The sequence below is a fragment of the Phaenicophaeus curvirostris genome, chromosome 9, assembly GCF_032191515.1.
Source record: "Phaenicophaeus curvirostris isolate KB17595 chromosome 9, BPBGC_Pcur_1.0, whole genome shotgun sequence".
NCBI lineage: Eukaryota > Metazoa > Chordata > Aves > Cuculiformes > Cuculidae > Phaenicophaeus > Phaenicophaeus curvirostris.
Genome location: NC_091400.1, coordinates 10,798,853 through 10,819,036, shown reverse-complemented (window position 1 = coordinate 10,819,036; position 20,184 = coordinate 10,798,853). Strand labels below are relative to the sequence as shown.

At 45.7% G+C, this 20,184-nt stretch overlaps 1 protein-coding gene across 1 annotated transcript in view; it reads right to left on the bottom strand.

Annotated features, from left to right (window-relative positions):
• Positions 1-20,184, bottom strand: part of GRK5 (G protein-coupled receptor kinase 5) — a 165,589-nt gene that overhangs the window by 97,905 nt on the left and 47,500 nt on the right. The gene's annotated exons all lie outside the window — the stretch shown is intronic.

Here is a 20,184-nt window from a genome sequence, read left to right as displayed (position 1 = left end):
CACGCAGCCAACAGAGAACGGATATGGACGTGAAAGCTCAGATGCAGACTAAGAATCTCCAAGTTGATGTATTTACTGCAATTCAGTCCCCGCATACAAACCCTGATTCACTTGAGTCTATTTTGCATGCACTGGCATGCCGAATGACTAATCCAGAGCTGAGTTAATTCTGTAGAGGGGTTGGTAGAGTCACAATTGCAGACTGAAAGTGTGTTGGGTACTCCATAATATTGCAGGCTAAATTGGAAGAGCATTGACTCAAAAGGTAGGAGACCATTACAGAGAAAACATGAGACTTGGAAAAAAACATGAAGTATTGCTTTCTGTGGGGTGTTTCTGATCACACCTTTGGTGCATGAGTGCTTCTGCACCTTGTCTTTTATTCCTTTGCTTTTGGGGACCAATGTTTTTGTTATTGCAGAGCTTGCCTTGAGTTATTTTGAACTCCTTATTGACAGGAATTCATTGTATGTCTCCATTATGCAATGCAGAACAGAGAGAACTACACTAGCTGTAAAGGAACCAGCTTGTTTAGACTCTCAGGAGCACAGCTCTGCTACCCTTTCTGGGCGGTAGTTGCCAGCAAAGCAGAGAGAGCTTTGTCTGCCTCTCCGCTATGCATTATTACGCAATGCAGATGCACCCTTTGGGTCTATAATGAACTCTGCTTCAACCTCCCCTCTTCAGTGCGTCACAAACACTGCTACTAAAGTATTTTCCTCTCCCATCCCTTCAGCCACAGTGCCCGAGAGGCTGTCTTGCTCTCCTCTTGCAGCACCCAACCTTTGGTCTACGAGGCTAAAGGTCTTGGGTAAGCCACAAGGTGCTGAGCAGCATTTTGTGGGCTGGGGTGGGCACTGTGATGGTCCCTTCATGAACTTTCCCAGAGCACACATCTATGCTCTGGTCACCAGTGACTGAAGGGGTTGAATTCAGCAACCCAAGGGATCCTCCATCAGCTTTTGTCTCACTGAAAGCTCACTCCTGCACTCCTGCCCAGATGCTCCTGTCTGCCAGGCTGCCACCTCCACTTGTCCCTCTGCTCCTTCTCTTCCAGGGCCCTTCCTGCACACTCTTTAGTGCTCCTGCCCTTATGACACATCACACTGTACTCACACTTCTCTGCCCCCTCCCTTTGACACTCCTCTGGGGAACCATCTTCTAGGAATTCCCACTTCCTTCCCTTTCCCATACATTCTCTTTGGCTTCATTTTCTTCCCTAAACTACTGCTTCATGTTTTCCCTCACACTCAATTACCTTGTAAACTTTGAATTCTATGCCTTGATATCAAACCCCCATGGGAATTAAATGACTTAAGTATATATTTATTAGCCCTGAGGGAGAGATGGGAAGGAAGGGGAGGGCTAGGAAGGAGGGAAACAGCTGGGCTGGTGTCAGAGCAGAACGATTCCCCTTTGACAGCTACAAGGCTTCAATCTGGATTTCTAGATCCCTTCCTCAGGCTGCCAGCTCCCAGAGCTGCTTATCCTACTCTGTGGACATGCGTGTACCTCTCACTTCTGCCTGTGGCTTCCTCCAGTGAGGAGACTCACTCTGCTTTTACCAAGGGGTGCTGTAAGGGGCAGGCACGAGCTTTCTGCTTCGGGCACTGTAGGCAGCACAAGAGATATGCAACTGCTTGGGGAGTGGTGCTGCTAGAACAGTATTTCTGATCATTTCTGGACATGGGAGGCAGATGAAATCATCCTTTAGGCTGCACCTCCTCAACACTGCTACATTTTCACCCACTGAAGGTCTACCCTCTAGAGCAAAGCACTGGAGATTTCATAGCAGCCCTGCTTCTCCAGCCACCTTTACAGAACTCCTCACAATGTGGTTGTAGCATCAAGCTGTACAGAGCATTGCAAAACAACCCTTTGCTCTAAATGACAGCTCTAAGATTTGTGCAGAGAGGCAAGGATTTTGCTAAGCTGGGCCAGAATGTATTTTAAATCCATTCAATATAAAATATATATTGATATATTTACATTGGATGAGATATTTTGGACATTAAATTTCCATCAGAACTAGAGAGGGGCTCTGCGGTCCCCTGTTACGATGATGATCGATACCGCCAGTGTGTTCTCTCCTCTTTTGTGGCCATCTTCCAAAAATAAGCAGCCTTGCCTGATGAATCATTTGCTCTTAGCTGAGCGTGAAGGAGCATTACTGTTTTGCCTGTGACGTCTTTATGTTAAAGATTCTGATCAACTGCTTTAATCGACCTGACCTTTCCGCTCTCAGCTTTTCTTGTGGAGCCAGCAGTGTTTGCTGGCTCCAAACATTAATTCCAGGGGGTTTGAAGGACATAATGCAGTGAGACAGCTGAGACAGGGTAAATTGTCTAGCAGAGCTAAAAGCTAAAAGAGGAGGTTTCTCTGAATAGGGCAGTAATTGTGCAGGTTGCAAAGGGAAGCTTTTCACACACCGCCTTGATTGCTGCCTTTGCATTGTCAGTTCTGGACAGGAGGATTCGCAATCTTCAAGGCAGCTTCTCCGAGCAAGACTTGACAAGCATGCCATGGTTTAGATGGGAGTTGCATCATGTGGGGTTGGAGGGGCTGACTGCTTTAAAACCTTGGTTTTTTGATGAGGACAAAAGGTGAGCTCCCAGCAACGGCATGAAATCTCAGCTCCACTCCCTTGCACACACTTAACAACTTGGCACTTACAAACCGAGTACTGAAGCTGATTCTCTAACATGTCAACCAGCCCTACAGGAAACAAAAGCATTTGCTCTACATCCTACCTACTGAAAAATACATAGATGATGTTTTTCATGCCATCTTGTGATGCTGGATGGAAAACCCAGCTCCGATCTCTGCCTGCAAGGAGACAGACAGAACCAGAAGTGCACGGGTAAAACATTTGTGAGGAGGAGCTGCACTTAGCCTAAGGTGTCTGCTTTTTATGCCTCCATTATTCAGGGTATGCTCACTCTCTTAACACCTAGAGCACATAGGAAAGTACCTGCATACTGTTAAGCCAGTGAGACATTAAGTGGCTAGTCCAGAATCATAGAATCATAGAGTCGTTAAGGTTGGAAAACACCTCTAAGTTCATTCAGTCCAACCATCAGCCCAAACCCACGGTGCCTGCTAAACCACGTCCCAAAGTGCCACAGTGACATGGGTTTTGAACACCTCCAGGGATGGAGACTCCACCACTGCCCTGGGCAGCCTCTGCCATGGCTTCACCTCTTTTTCGTTAAAGAAATTTTTCCTCATATCCAATCTGAGCCTCCCCTACTGCAACTTCAGACCATTTCCTCTCATCCTGTCATTTGTCACTCGGGGAAGAGTCCAGCACCCACTTCACTACAACCTCCTTTCATGGAGCTGCAGAGAGCAATGAGGTCTCCCCTCAGCCTCCTCTTCTCCAGGCTAAACAGCCCCAGGTCCCCCAGCTGCTCCTCATAAGACTTGTGCTCCAGACCCTTTCCCATCCTCATTGCTCATTGATGAGAAATCAGAGACAGAGCAAGAAGCTGAAGGCCATGAGCCTGTTAATCCTAATGACAGGATCAAATTGTGCTCCTTCTCAGTTAATTAAAGATATTTCATGATGCAGAGTTGAACATAACAATGGGTTTGTTCGCCCCAGCATGATGCCTCCCTTTGTGCCTTGTGCCACCATGCAAGGTGGCTTTTAAGCATGGATAACATGGCTTCTTCTGGTCTGTTCTTGCCCAAGCTGATAAGCCTGCGTCATGCCTCATGCTGCTCATCCAAGATGGCCAAACATTCCATTACCTTCAACCATATTATCTGCAATCTAGTTAATCCACAATTTAGGTAAACTACCCATAGATCACTGAAGGACAACTACAGTTTGCATCTTCCATTTCGCAACAGTAGCTAGGCATTCATCCAAGTCCTTCCAAACAAGAGCACAGAGCTCTTGACACTCCAACTGCAAGGCCTTGACTACCCAACATGTGAAAGCAGTGAAACAAACTCAAAAAAAAAAAATTACAAGTCCAAAAATCATGGTTAGTGACCTATTTCCACCAAAAAGGTTACATTTCTTCTCTTCTTCCTCTCATCAGCCTTCTTTTACTCATTCTCTCCCATCAAAGTCTATGCAGATCTATGGTATAGATGGAAATGCCATATGAGATTAATCAAATTGCCTGTCTAACACAGGATAGACAGCAAACAGCTTCAGAGGAAGAGCTTGGAAACCCTGTTAATGAGAGACAGCTAATGAAACATGAGGGTATATTGCTTCAAAAAATGTTTTCTTTTTTGAAAGTTATGCTACTGAAATCCAGGCTGTAATTATGCTCCTGGCAAATGCCTTGGACTGTTGAACACCCTTTTGCCTCATGTTGGTGTGAGTTCCAGAGATTAACCACATATTTGTGAAGGAGAATAACACTAATTTTAAACATGGAACGGCTTCTTTTCTTGGAGTGTCTCATACTAATGAGAAAGCATGAAAAAATTTATCAGCCCTTTATTTTTCCCTGAGAAATGTTCCTATCTACCTCATCAATCCTCTAAGGCAAATAGTTCCACCTCTCTTAGGCCTGCTCCACATGGAAGTTCACTATCCTTGTTTCATATTAGACTACTCTACGTTTGGCTGTACTAGCAAATGAAAATGGTTTGTTTTCAGAGAATGAAAGACACTGATTGCTCTCTACCCCTTATTCTCCCCTTCTCATCTGGGAAAGTGGGAAAAAAAACCAAACAGGAACCTTGTTTTATCTTTACAAGATCATAGAATCACGGAATGGTTTGTGGTGGAAGGGATCTTAATACCCATCCAGTCCCACCCCCTGCCATGGGCAGGGATATCTGCCACTGGATCTGGTTGCTCCAAGCCCCATCCAACCTGGCCTTGAACACCTCCAGGGATGGGGCAGCCACCACTGCTCTGGGCAACCTGGGCCAGGGCCTCCCCACCCTCACAGCAAAACATTTCTTCCTAAGATCTCATCTCAATCTCCCCTCTTTCAGCTTAAAGATCTTAGATGATCACCCCAAGGAAAAGCAGAATATGAGGGCTGGGTTTTCAAAAGCAGGTAGGTGTCCACCATCCACTGGGATGCACCGCTTCCACAAAGCAGTCTTGGTTTTTAAGACACAACACAAAAGTCCACAACATGCCGTCAAAAGGGAATCACGTTACATAGCTCCTCTTATTGATGCTCATGTGGCTTATCTCCTGTAGCCTCTTTTGATGAACATGACTCTCTGAACAGCCAAAGACCATGATAACCATTTCATGCCCATCTCCCTGCTGTCACAGCATGTGTGCACATAAATCATCTGCATGTTGCTACAAACACACAAGCCTGACAAACGCTGTGCAAACCGTCCCATTGCTTTGGAAATTAAGAGCAGATGTATTTCACGTTTGAGTCTTTAGAACCACAAAACCAGGAATTTCATAAGCAAAAATGCAAGCTTCTACTCAACAGAGCTGGGCTGTCTTTGCAGTCTGGTTACGAGAGGACCAGAGGGCAAAAAAATTTGTACACAACTGGGATCTAAAGTCCCATTACAAAAGCCACACTTCATAAACAAATATTTATTGCAGGATTATCTACCTATTATTTAAATAAGAGGTCGTGTAGTGCTGTAAATACTGATGAGTGGCTGAAACAGGACTTTAATAACACATCTTATATGTTAATAATAATGTTTATGTTAATAATTTACCTTAATAACATCAACTGCCCTGAAGGGGCAGAGGAAACGAAGGGATTAGTTTTTGAAGACTGATCCTCAAGGCTTGACTATCATACACTGAGGCCATTTTGGTGCCACTCTAGTAATAAAAAGCAGTGTTTACGTAAGCTTCCTTTATGCCCATTCAGAGCACACTGAAAGGATCTTAACCAAACTGGAAAAAACATGCCTTTAAATTATTTCTCTTGGTCTTGAGTGGGCATCCCAAGTTGCAGTACTCTCCGTACAAGCCTGCCTACATCCTCCACTGGGAATTTTTAATGCGCATTTGAGATCATTTCAACACGCTGACTTTGGGGTTTGTGGGCCACTGTGCATATGCTGGGCATACATTACACTGCTATCCTTGTTCACAAGGCACTGTTTGGTGATGGGACTTCCCTGGATGCAATTTACTTTCCCCTTGTATGCCCCTTTAGTTTGTCTTCTAAGGCATCTCTCTCTCTCTCTCTTTTATGCCTTGCATTTTAACCGTTTTGTGCTTATCTGTAGCTGATGAATGAGAAGAAAAGAGATCGTTGGCTTTTATGCCACAAACAAAAATAATCCAGATGATACAGAGTTTATGGAAGTTTTACAATGTGTTAAAAAACACCCCAACAGTAAATCTTGCAACAATAAAACCAGTTATCATCTCAAATATTAAATTAAAGCACAACCCAAAATTTTAACTTATCCTTGACCTCAGAGTAAACTAGGCACTGGCATAAACCCAGGTGATTTAGTTGTGTTTGGAATGCATTATTATAGAATCCTAGAATCAGGATATAACAGGAGAGGTTGGAAAAGACCTCTAAGATCATCCAGTCCAACTGTCAGCCCAGCACGGATACTGGGTGGTGCAACAAGCCATTGAGGTTAACTGATTTGATGGCCTCAAATTTAAATTTGACATTGTAGTTGGCAACAAGAGCAGAAGAGACAATGCAACAAGTGAATCTGGAGCCAACTTGCTCCTTTGGAAGTTGTTTCTGGACCTGTGAGGTCTCTTGGAGGAACATGCAGAGGCTATGATGTCTGAACGTGGAGAGTAGTAAGAGATTCTGTCCCTCAATAGGTAGGTGACAGAAAACTTCAGTCTGTAACACTTGAGTATTGATGATTGCCATGGGATACCAACCTTTTGAACAGAGCTGTTGAGAATAAAGGTTATCACCACGTTACAAATGCTAAATAGCTCACTGAAGTTTTCCTCCAAACTGGAGCTGAGAGTCAGTATTTTAAACTGCTAGAAAACTCTGACTTGAAGACTTTAAACCATTTAATTTTGATAACAATTGAGTCATCTCAGTTCTCTAATGTCAAAACATTATCAAAGAACATATCAAATTGAGTATTAAGATATAACATTGGAACAAAACGGGTATGGCAAACTGACATTCTTTACTTTGTTAAAATGATACTTCTATATTGTCAAAAAGCAAATCCTTTTTTTCTTTTAGGTAGACACTTTCCTGCAAACCCTTTCATTTTTGACAAAACTTCATTATCAGAAATGAAGATTCTTTTGTCAGAAATGTTCTCAACCATCACATTTTGAAGCACACAAGAATTAAACAAGGAACGTGGCCTCCCCACACCTGAATGTTCTAGTTAATCTAAATTCCCAGATTCCTTACCAGTTCCCTGAAGTTAACTAGCACAGCTACAGTTCACTATTACTCTAGGAGATTTGCTTCCCATTACTCTAAAGAAAGAATGCAAATTCCTGCTCCAGAAAACCTGCTTGAATAGGGCTTGATAACACAGAATTTGGTGGAGAGTTCAGAGGGGAAGCCATATGAGGAACAGCTAAAGTCACTTGGTCTTTTCAGCCTGGAAGAGACTGAGAGGAGACCTCACAGTGGTCTGCAGCTTTCTCACAAGAGGATGAGGAGGAGCAGGTGCTGAGCTCTTCTCTCTGGCCACCAATGATAGGACCTGAGGGAACAGCAGGAGGAGGTGCCAGGGGAGGGTTAGGTTGGACGTTAGGAGAAGGTTCTTCCCCCCAGAGGGTGATGGAGCACTGGAACAGTGCCCATGACTGGGGGTGGGGCTGGACAGGCTTTGAGGTCCCTTCCGACCCAAACCATTCTATGATGGTATGATTGTGCGATTCTGACATTTAGCAACACAACAGCACAATGGGCAGCACGAGAGGCAGAAGGAACACACAAGGAAACCTGGCCCTGGTACAGGCAAATACACAGGGCTCAGCTCTTCTGAAAATGCTGGTGCCAGCTCCAGAGGGAGAACATGCGAAAACCCAGCCATGAGCAGGGAATGGTGTGGGTTCGGTCTGTCCCTGTCAAAAACCTGTGTGGGCTTTTTCTCCTGAAAACAGTTCTGCAGTCACTAAAAAAAGAACTTAGCCTCTGTGTTCCTGACATTTGAGTTTTGTAAGGAGTATTTCTGAACCATGGGGAGGAGATCCAGCTGGATGGGAGGTGAGAATTCAAGTGTGTTCCTATCAGCAGTCTGTAGCCAAGCTCTGAGAATTATGTTCTATTCTGTTTTTTTTCCTCACCTAAATAAACCCACTAACAGGACTAAAGAAAAGAACTTCAGCAAACAACATGAAAAATTAACGATTTGAGACAGGCTGTTTTATTAGGCCTGACTGATTTGTTAGTTCCACCTCATTGGTAGAATCGGTAAAGATGCTCTGATAAGAGCCCAGAAATCCAGATATGTTTTGGTTTGGGTACATAAATAACAGCACACTCTTTCACACAGAATGGTAGGGATTGCAAGGGGGTTTATGACTAGGTCAGGAAAACAGCCACCAGAAAAGCAAGAAAGAAACAGTGTGGAGTCTCCATGAAGGAGGGAGAAGAGCAAGTCCCTCAAGCATCTACACGAATACACGGCAAGCACACAGATCCCAGATGTTTAGAGATGCAACACACAGGTCTCAGCTACACAGAGATGCGAAGTGACTCCACAGCCCCTCGGTGCAGCCTCTGCATGCAAATACTCTACCAAAATGCTGCATTACCACAGCTTCTCCTCTCACATCTCATCCCACTAGAGATTTTGGCCCAGCAAAGATGTTAATGTGGACATTTGAGGAGGAGCACTGAAGAAGCGTTATCAGGTGCCCGGTATGTTTTTATCTTGTGGTGTTTCTGTATTTTTGCAGTGATCTAGAGGACCATTCAACCAGTCTCACAGAGCAGGGAGACAGCCCGACAGCCTTAAGAAGTGTCCTTCAATGATGCCTGGCTGTATACACCTTTTTTTTCTCAACACTTTTCAGACAGGTGATGTAAACAAACTAAAATCTGTGAAAATTAGGCTGGAAACATCCTGAGAACTTCTGTATGGGCTATACTGCCAGAACTGGTTCAGAGGAACATCTCTTCCGTGAAAGGTCCAGAGTCAGCCAGGAAGAAAAGTAAAGCATCGTAATGTGTAAAGATTGGGTCGCTTTCTGTTTGAGATTGGGATCAGTCACATCTTTCACTACCACAAAAGCAGATAAAAACCTTGCCCATCATTCTGGTCAAATAACACATCAGATTCTCAGCTACAGAAAGCATAAATTAAACCCCAGATACATCACAAGCCTTCACACACTCTGTAGAGGAAATGCGGAGAGGGGCGTGAAACCGTTCTGAAATGCCTGGTGACAGCGAACAGTTTCCAGTTGCAGTGACTGCCTGGTAGAGGAGAAAAGGCGCTGGTGCGCACTTTGGCTTTGGAGGAAGGAGATACTACATGGACAGCAAGACAAGGGTGGAAGGGGATGCACAGGGCTGAAGCAAATGGACACAGCTTTAAGGGAAACCTTCCCCTTACTTAGCTACAAAGCATGGCTTTAGCCTCATCTAGTCCAGCAATAAGGTACTAACAACTCCTTTCTGCAGATCTCTCTCTCACCCCCTGCTAAATCGCACCTGATATCTAGAAAATACTGTCCTCGAAACCCACTGACAGCCCAACGCATGATGGTAAGAGAGTCTCATGCGTCAGCATTTAGGATCATTACTGTAAAATGTTACAGAAGGGATTCGGGTTAATGGAGGTAATCTTTGATTATCTGATGTAACAGATTGCTCTGCCAGTGATTCATTCCTTCTGCCACAATATATTTCGGGTTTGCAGCTGCAAATAGCAAGCAGGATAGAGCTGGCTCCCAAGCTAAGACTGTCCCTGTTGTTTGGAGAAACCCCTATGAGAAAGGGTGCTGAGCCATCGCCAGCGTGTGAAAGCCCAGCAGAGCTTCACTGAGGGGAGTGGGTCGCAGCGGTGACTGCAGTCACTCATTCATGGGTGTTACTATAGCTACCGGTTGAAGGACTGCACACGAAAAGCAGAAATAAAAGAAGAAAATTAGGAGGTAGAAGACAAAAAAAGAGGAAATCTGTCATAAAGCAAAGGCAGAGGGTTCCTTGGGTTAGCTAATGAAGTGCTTCAGAAGCAGCGACTGAAAAATGAGGCTTGAAGGTTGCATGGCGTAAGCTTCATATGATGCAAGCAGCTGGCCCGCTCTCGTCTCGCCTCTCCCACCCACCCCGAGTGCTGGCGGTGGTAAGCACCATCCTCATAAACACAAAACAGCAGCTTGGGTACTGAAGGAGCTGGCGGATGTGCTGGCCAAACCCCTTTCCATCATCTTCCAACAGTCCTGGAAGACTGGGGAAGTCCCACTGGACTGGAGGCTGGCTGATGTTGTGCCCATCTACAAAAAGGGCCGCAGGGAGGACCCAGGAAACTACAGGCCTGTCAGTCTGACCTCAGTGCCAGGGAAAGTCATGGAACAGGTGATCTTGAGTGCTATCATGAAGCACATGCAAGAGAACCGGGTGATCAGGCCCAGTCAACATGGGTTCACAAAAGGCAGGTCTTGCCAGACTAACCTGATCGCCTTCTATGACAAAGTGACCCGGCTACTGGATGAGGGAAAGGCTGTGGATGTGGTCTTCCTGGACTTCAGCAAAGCCTTTGACACAGTTTCTCACAGCGTTCTGCTTGAGAAACTGTCAGCCTCTGGGCTGGACAGGCGCACACTCTCCTGGGTGGAAAACTGGTTGGATGGCCGGGCCCAGAGAGTGGTGGGAAATGGTGTGAAATCCAGCTGGAGGCCAGTGACAAGTGGGGTTCCCCAGGGCTCAGTGCTGGGTCCAGCCCTGTTCAATGTCTTCATCAATGATCTGGATGAAGGCATCGAGTGCACCCTTAGCAAGTTTGCGGACGACACTAAGCTGGGTGGAAGTGTCGATCTGCTGGAGGGTCGGGAGGCTCTGCAAAGGGATCTGAACAGGCTGGACCGCTGGGCAGAGTCCAATGGCATGAGGTTTAACAAGGCCAAATGCCGGGTCCTGCACTTGGGGCACAACAACCCTATGCAGTGCTACAGACTGGGAGAAGTCTGTCTAGAAAGCTGCCTGGAGGAGAGGGACCTGGGGGTGTTGGTTGACAGCCGACTGAATATGAGCCAGCAGTGTGCCCAGGTGGCCAAGAAGGCCAATGGCATCTTGGCTTGTATCAGAAACGGCGTGACCAGCAGGTCCAGGGAGGTTATCCTCCCTCTGTACTCGGCACTGGTGAGACCGCTCCTCGAATACTGTGTTCAGTTCTGGGCCCCTCACCACAAGAAGGATGTTGAGGCTCTGGAGAGAGTACAGAGAAGAGCAACAAAGCTGGTGAAAGGGCTGGAGAACAGGCCTTATGAGGAGCGGCTGAGAGAGCTGGGGTTGTTTAGCCTGGAGAAGAGGAGGCTGAGGGGTGACCTCCTTGCTCTCTACAACTACCTGAAAGGACGTTGTAGAGAGGAGGGTGCTGGCCTCTTCTCCCAAGTGACAGGGGACAGGACAAGAGGGAATGGCTTCAAGCTCCGCCAGGGGAGGTTTAGGCTAGACGTTAGGAAAAAATTCTTTAGGGTCATTGGGCACTGGAACAGGCTGCCCAGGGAGGTGGTTGAGTCACCTTCCCTGGAGGCGTTTAAGGCACGGGTGGACGAGGTGCTGAGGGATATGGTTTAGTGTTTGGTAGGAACGGTTGGACTCGGTGATCCGGTGGGTCTCTTCCAACCTGGTTATTCTGTGATTCTGTGATTCTGTGGGTCAGGGATGGATTAACTATTTCCTCATTGTTCACAAAGTCCTGCACTTCTACTTGTTCTCCACACCATCCGGGGGCCAGAATTAAAACAAGGGGTTGACCTGGGCCAAAAGCTGCTAGGAGCAGTGTGGAAACAGGCAGTGATGAACAATGAACCTTCCACCAGGGACTCCAGGAGAGAGCAAAACCTGGGCACTGTCATAGCCTGTAGCACAATGGGTGACGAAAAAAGCATCACCACACAGCAATCCCACACCACCGACACCTCCTGGTGTGAAATCCCTGCTTCAGATTCACATGCCCAAGATAGCCCAGGGCACCAAAAGCAGCTGCATCCAGGGACAGACGCTTCTAATACATCCATAAATCTAAATAAATGCATAATTCCCACTCACATGCCTTCCTGACAGCCAGCTGTTCCCTTTGCTTTCTGTTATCCTTGCTCAGAAATGAATTTCCCTGTCTGGGCCAGCTTTTTAGCAGTTTTTATTGCAAAGCATATACATTTGGCTGGTGGTGGGCAAAAGCTAAGCCTTTGAGTAAATAAAACCCTAGGGCAGCTTGCAGGGAATGACAGAGAACAGATATCTGTGGGGTCTTTACCCCGGTCCTGAAAACCAATAATAGCAGGAGGTCAGAGATCACCAGCTTAATTGTCCGATGAATTAATGGTGACGAAGGTCTGTTTCCCCTCTTGTTAAAATTGACACCAGATATTTCAGAGAAAGCAGAAGGGCACTTGGCCACAAAGGAATGTTTTGATGGCTGGAGCTGAGATTGTTGCCAGTCCCAGCCCGTCAGAGCAGTGTGGGTCAAACAAAGTCATGGTAGGAAAGTGCTGATGACTCCTGCACAAAACAAAACCTTCTGGGTTCAGTGAAGCAGCCACAGATTACTCTGCTTGCTTTGGAAAGAAAGATGGTTTGCTTATGTTTAGAAGAAAAAAACGGATCCGGATCTGTAAATGTAACAAGTGTAAAACAAAATGAAATGGGAAGAGTGTGAGTTGCACCATAAAAATCAGTTTCTGCCTAGTTTGAAGGAAAATGGAGAGAAAAAAAAAATATCAAAATGGATAATAAAAAGCAAAATTTTTCTTCACATGTTCCCCCTCCAGCAGAAGCTCCTCTTTCATTGTCCCATATAATCCCTGCTCAGCAACATGTCTTTGAGTTGAAAGCATCCTCATGGGATGAATAACAAACCCGGCAAATACTAGGGGACCACTTTTATCCAGTTAGTGACATTTGGTGAAGCTGGCTAACACATTTCTATTGAAACAACTCCTTCCGCATTTAAGAAGGAGCTCTACTTGCTTAATTTCTTCTTGTTGCTCAATCTCATTACGATTCATATTTCCATGCGGTGTTGTAGGAACAAGGATGAAAGCTTCCCTTTGTTTTAAGGTGGTTACATTAGTTTTGAGCTATTGGAAAACATCTTTTCCGTTCATCTTCATAGATATGAACCCCTCTCATGTTTCATTTAAGCTACCTAAATGTAAGCACAGTTTCTGAGATCTGTAAAGTGATTTCTTACATTGTAAGTCATTCCAGTACCTGAAGGGCCTGAAAGCTGGGGAGGGACTTTTTACATAGCCTTGTAGTGATAGGATGAGGGGCAATGGGTATAAGCTGGAGGGAGGCAGATTTAGACTAAACATAAGGAGGAATTTCTTCACTGTGTGAGGCATTGGAACAGGTTGCTCAGGGAAGTTGTGGCTGCCCCATCCCTGGAGGTGTTCAAGGCCAGGTTGGATGGGGCTTTGAACAACCTGATCCAGTGGGAGGTGTCCTTGCCCATGGCAGGGGGGTTGGAACTGGATGATTTTTAAGGTCATGTAATCTGGGCCAGGGCTTCCCTACCCTCACAGCAAAACATTTCTCCCTAAGCTCTCATCAAAATCTCCCCTCTTTCAGCTGAAAACCATTCCCCGTCATCCTATCCCCACAATCCCTGATCAAGAGTCCCTCCCCAGCTTTCCTGGAGCCCTTTTCAGCACTGGAAGCTGCTCTAAGGTCTCCCTGCAGCCTTCTTTTCTCCAGGCTGAACAACCACAACTCTCTCAGCCTGTACTCGTACGGGAGGTGCTCCAGCCCTTGGATCATCTCCATGGCCTCCTCTGGACTCACTCCAACAGCTCCATGTCTTTCCTATGCTGAGGACTCCAGAACTGATGTAACTCGGTTTATTATCGCTCCTTTCAGTGTGTCAGGGCAGAAAAAAGAAATTCAGCCAGTACTTTTGATGTTATTTTGATTTTTAAACTCATGAGAGCAAACTCGCAAGCCATTACAGAGAAAACCCAAGCCTCCTCATCTCACTCGCCCCCCCAGTGACACAGCACACTCTGCACTGCGCAGAGCAATGCAGCAGCAAACACTGATCTTTGTGTCTAAGCATCTAAGCCCAAGTGGCACATGTGCTATTTTAGCCCTTCTGGGAGAAATTGTAATTAATATTATTTTGGTGACGGCTATTTACCACATCCCACTGAAAAACCACAATCTGTGCTTATGGAACTTGAAACCAATTAATACTCACTTCCTACCAGCTTCATGTGTCTTTTAATTTAAAGATACATTTACAGACAAAACAGGTCAGTAACTCTTCCCAACAAGCCAAACAGTATCTTAATCACTTGTGTTTAATAGGAAACAAATGACTGAGCACTGATAAAGTTGGCCATTATGCTTTTGAGGAAAAGAAAAGTGACTACAGAACAATCTGATAATGAGAGAATTTGCTTCCTGCCTAACTTGATATTTATAAACCTTCTCAGCAAGGGGGCAAAAAGGAAATCATTTCAGCTGGCTGAAGTTAAAGTTCCAAATCACATTTTAAAACGACAACAAAAACAGGACCCCGGCTGGAAACAGCGCTGGTGGGAAAGATCTGGAGAAACAACACGAGGCAGGAAGCCTCAAGTTCAGGCTGCCCTTTGCTCAGGAGGCTCGGGCTCTCCCACTGCCGGTGGACATGGACTACACCTTGCACGGCACGGATCCTCCCTCTGCGCCTCTGTCACAACAACAGGGTGTCGGGGAGCAGGGTCGTCCTGGCTGTCTTTTCCACCTTTGATGGAATGACTGGATTGAACAGTCTCCCTCTGTCTCTAGTAACTCATTTTCATGAAGACACAGATCTTTTTTCAAGCAAAGGTCTACAATTTCAGTTATTTTCCATGCTTTTGTGTACTTAATCCTCTCGAAACGCAGGCAATGATTGCCCTCCAGCCTGACTAGTGTCTCAAGAGCAGAACTGGTTCTCAACCATAACAGCCTCGAGTCCAGCTATGTCAAGCACCTCCAACTCCAGCTGGTTTCAGCAGGAGCTGCGCTTGCCAGCAAGCCCATCAGCAAGCCCCTTCAGAGAGGGAGAGAAAACAATCCTAACAGAGGAGTCCCCTCTGCACAAAGCTATAAGCGCAGATTGTTTCTGGAGTAAGTGCTGGTTTCATACTGGTATGGAGGTTTTCATGGGAGAATAACATGGGAGACATGGAAGAGTCCTTACAGTGATAGTAAAAATAAACATAAATTATTGGTATTTTATGCCTACAAAGGCAGTGTTCTCTATTATTTTACAAAAGAAATGTTTACCTCCCAGCAGCAGAGAAGCAAAGACAGGGGAAAAAAGTAGAAGGTGCATCCACTTTGTTTCACATTTTCCATGTCAGTAAATGACAAAGCGGTTTGCACTTTGCTGCCTTGGCTCCAGGTATCAAGTAAAACATTTCTGAGTTGCTTTTGAAGTATATTAATAAAAAGAATAAGCCAAACACATCCCTTGGCTTTTTAGCACTGCCCTCGACTTAAGGACCCAAAAGTATTTTGCAAACAAAAATAGAAAAAGCTTTTCCAGCTTAAAGATGAATTTTGCCCGCACATAAATTAGCGTGACTTATACAGTCCTGTTGAGACACTCCACATGTACAACTGGGAAAAGAAATTATCCCAGACAGTTTAACTGCACAACTTTAATGAGAAAAAAAAAAAAACCCAAATAAAACCAGACCCGTTCTTCTTGAAATGTTTTTCAGTTAATATTGTGAGAGAAGCTAAGATAACTAGGACTGGGTAGATGCTGGAAGGAAAAGCAGTCTTTATTTGCTATTTATGGTGTTTGTTCTAAGCAGCCCATCTTTGCTGGGTGGAGAATGGACTGGGAGCAGCCCTGCAGAGAACAATTTGGGGTGCTGGTGGATGAAAAGTTCAACAAGAGCCAGCACTTGCAGCCCACAAAGACAGCTGTGTCCCTGGCTGCATCAAAAGAAAGGTGGTCAGTAGGGCAAGGGAGGAGATTCTGCTCCACTCTGGTGAGACTCCACCTGGAGTGCTGAGTTCAGTTCTAGAATCCCAAACATCAGAAGGAGACGGAACTGTTGAAACGGGTTCAGAGGAGGCCACAGAGATGATCTGAGGGCTGGAGCCCCTCTGCTGTGAGGCCAGGTTGAGAGAGTTGGGGTTGTTCAGCCTGGAGAAGAGAAGGCTCTGGGGAGACCTGAGAGCAGCTTCCAGTGCTGAAAGGGGCTCCAGGAAAGCCAGGGTGGGGCTCTTGATCAGGGAGTGCAGGGATATGATGAGGGAGAAGAGTTTTAAGCTGAAAGAGGGGAGATTGAGATGAGATCTTATAAAGAAAAGTTTTCCTCTGGGGAGGCCCTGGCCCAGGTTGCCCAGAGCAGTGGTGGCTGCCCCATCCCTGGAGGTGTTCAAGGTCCGGTTGGATGCGGGTTTGAACAATCTGATCCAGTGGAACTGGATGGACTTTAAGGTCCCTTCCAATCCAAACTATTCTGTGATTCTATGAACTGTGTGCCAGCCCTCCTGCCACGGCCATGCTTAGTGAACTAAGACAGATGTCCTCTGTGATATAAAGAAATCTTTGTTGGCTCAGTTGATGATGACCAAAGTTTCATCATAAGCTGCCACCAGGACTTGTCTTTGGCCAGAGCCTCCAGCTCACACCAATGAACCCAGTCATATTTGTATGTCTTTTACCTAATGCTGACAGAGGCAGGCATCCATCTCTGAAAAATAAAATATAAGGAGCGAAGCCTGGCATGTGAAATCCCTGTTCATCCTCTTTAAGAGCTGACACATTAAGACAACTGAAGAGAAGGAATTCATGGCAATTTGCTCACATGAAAAGAGCCAAGAATTGGACTTAGTCTTGCCCTGAAATCCAAGAGATACAACAGCAGATGTCTTTCATCTATATGACCTTTTCCACTAAGACAAAAGGGAGACAGGATATTAAATCACAGTTTAAGATTTTATGACTCTTGGCAAGGATTTATTTATTGTGGGGTTGTTTGTTTTGGGACTTTGTTTTCAGGCGAAGGAGTGTTATTTTTTGCACTTTTCATGGAACCTCAGCTGAAATACCATAAAAGTGTCTGAGACAAATTTCTTCTGGGTAATTAGCACACTTCCAAAGTCACAAGCTGACTCCCTGTCCAACTCACATTGCTCAAACTGGTGTGTTCAAACCAGGACAACCATGTGACATGGTCCAGAGGGGTCATGGATGCCCCGTCCCTGGAGGTGTTCAAGGTCAGGTTGGGTGGGGCTTTGAGCAACCGGATCCAGTGGGAGGCATCCCTGCCAGACAGGAGGCTGGAACTGGTTGGGCTTTGAGGACCCTTCCAACTCAAACCATTCAGTGAGTGCATGATAACTTGTGAAACTAAGGTCTCCTGCTCATCACCAGGTTGGATGAGGCCTTGGGCAACCTGATCCAGTGGGATGTCCCTGCCCATGGCAGGGAGGTTGGAACTAGGTGATCTTTAAGGTCCCTTCCAATCCTAACTTTTCTATGATTCTATGACCACAGATGGACTTGGGTGAGGTTGCTGAAGCAGATCCCTGTGTGTTCACCCAGCTCCTCTGCCAGGAGCTATTGCCCATGAGGAGCCTAAGATTTTGGGCTGGGCTCCTAATTTACAGTTGCTGGAATTCACATTACCACAGCAGGCTATAAACCATGACCGTAGGTATATATTCTAGCTGAACCTATCTCAGATCTCAACTCAGAGCCCTTCATCTTCTCTTCAGTCAGTTCCTAGCACATAACATGAACTTTGACAATGCTGCAGAATATCATGCTGAACAAAATCAAAATATGGTTATCATTTATCAGCAAATGAAACATATGGAATCATAGTCCTGAGTTGGAAGGGACCCACAAGGCTCATCTCCTGTTCCTGCATGGACAACCCCAGCATTCACACTGTGGGTCTGAGGGCATTAGCCAAATGCTGCTAGAATATTGTCAGGCTTGGGGCTGTGACTGCTTCCCTGGGCAGCTGTTCCAGTGCTCCACAACCTTCTGGGGGAAGAACCTTCTCCTAATGTCCAACCAAACTCCCCCCTGGCACAGCTTCCTGCCATTCCCTCAGGTCCTACCACTGGTGACCAGAGAGAAGAGCTCAGCACCTGCTCCTCCTCCTCCCCTTGTGAGGAAACTGTAACTGCGATGAGGTCTCCCCTCAGTCTCATTTTCTCCAGGCTGCACAGACCAAGTGACTTTAGCTGCTCCTGATACGGCTTCTCCTCTAAACCCCTTCACCAACCCTATTTCCCTCCTCTGGATGCTCTCCAGTAGCTTTAGAAAGAATCCTACTATCCTGCAGCACCCCAAACTTCACACAGTGTGTCTGAGCTCAACATTTTTTTTCTCAGACTCAATCTTCACAGCCTGTTAGAAATGTTTGCATCCCCTTTGTTCTAGACTAGAAATAGGTTTTCTTGAAATCTGGGAAGAAAAACAAAGAAGCAAAATCCCCAAACAAGACAACAGCAACCCTTTTGGCCCTCAGAACCTCTCTAGGGCCCTCAGATCTCACAGTCATGAGGGCAGGTGAGGCTGAGCTGGAACTCCACGTGTTCTTTCAGAGTGACTAAAACACGACACAGGCCAAATGCAACCACATGCTATTTCCAAAAAGAGAACACATATGGCTGAGCATTTCTGAAAAGTCAAAATCTGCTCGTGCTGGAATCAACGGGCGTTTCACTCTTGACTGCTGTGGGAGCCGGGTTAAGTCAACACTGGGCAAGACGGGAAAATCCCAATCAGAGACCAAGCACAGCATTCCCCCTAGAGATTATTCATAAAGTGAGTGTAGACGTCACAAGAAAACAGAAGGTGCTACAGAGCTGTTATTTTTAAGCTGAGGGTGAGAAAAGAGGCAGTGAAGCGGAGAGCAGAACTTCTTACATTGCTTTGTCACCATTCTTGTTAAGGAGCACAAGGAAATTATTTTAAAGAGAGAAAATTCATAGTTATCTCTGTTTCTTCAGTGCAAAACAGATTTATTTTTTAACTTTATTTGATGTTCTACATGTTTTTTAATACTTCTGAATTTTCTGAAACTGTTTCTTTCTGCATTCTTTTTATCCTAAGACCCATGTTATTTTCAGCACTACCAAGAATACTTCTTTAAACTACTTAGAAGACATGCTCCCCAGTCCCCTGTCTTCTATAGAATTAAATCAGGTCCGAGCTGCCCGAACTGCTTTTGCAGAGTTGGATACTGTCTCTACTTTCTTTGGCAAGGAGCAATCAATCTGGTAAAGCCGAGTCAGACACTGAAGTGGATCACAGTGAGCATCTGGGCACAACGACGGAGACCAATTCTAATCATCAGCATTGCAGGACTGTAATCCTCAAATCCAGGCATGAGCAATTATCGGTATAAGAGCGTAATTTATTCCTGGCAGTCAGACACAAGATGGATATCCCATTGGGCAGCAGTTAGATTATTATACTCATTTCAGAAGGCTTAGCAAGACCACTTATCATGTATGAAACTGTACTAATAGCAGGCAGGCTGAGCCATCAGATGAGTTTAATAACGGGCTCAACTAAAGTCAGCAACGTGCTCTCGTTACGCAGGGGATCAAAAATGCCAGCACGGAAATGAAAGTATTATAGCTTCTTGGACTTCTCATAGAATCATAGAATGGTCTGGTTTGGAAGGGACCTTAAAGCCCATCTAGTCCCACCCGTTGCCATGGGCAGGGACACCTCCCACTGGATCAAGTTGCTCCAAGCCCCATCCAACCTGGGGGAACACCTCCAGGGATGGGGCAGCCACCACTGCTCCGGGCAACCTGGGCCAGGGCCTCCTCATCCTCACAGGGATATATTTCTTCCTAAGATCCCATCTCAATCTCCCCTCTTTCAGCTGAAAACTGTTCCTCCTTATCCTACCCCTGCACTCCCTGATCAAGAGCACCTCCCCAGCTTTCCTGAAGCCCCTTTCAGTGCTGGAAGCTGCTCTAAGGTCTCCCCAGAGCCTTCTCTTCTCCAGGCTGAACAACCCCAATTTTCTCAGCCTGGCCTTGAATAGGAGATGCTCCAGCTCTTGTATCACCATCATGGCCGTTTTGATACTATAACCTTCATACGCTTCCAATCTCTCACTCAACTTAT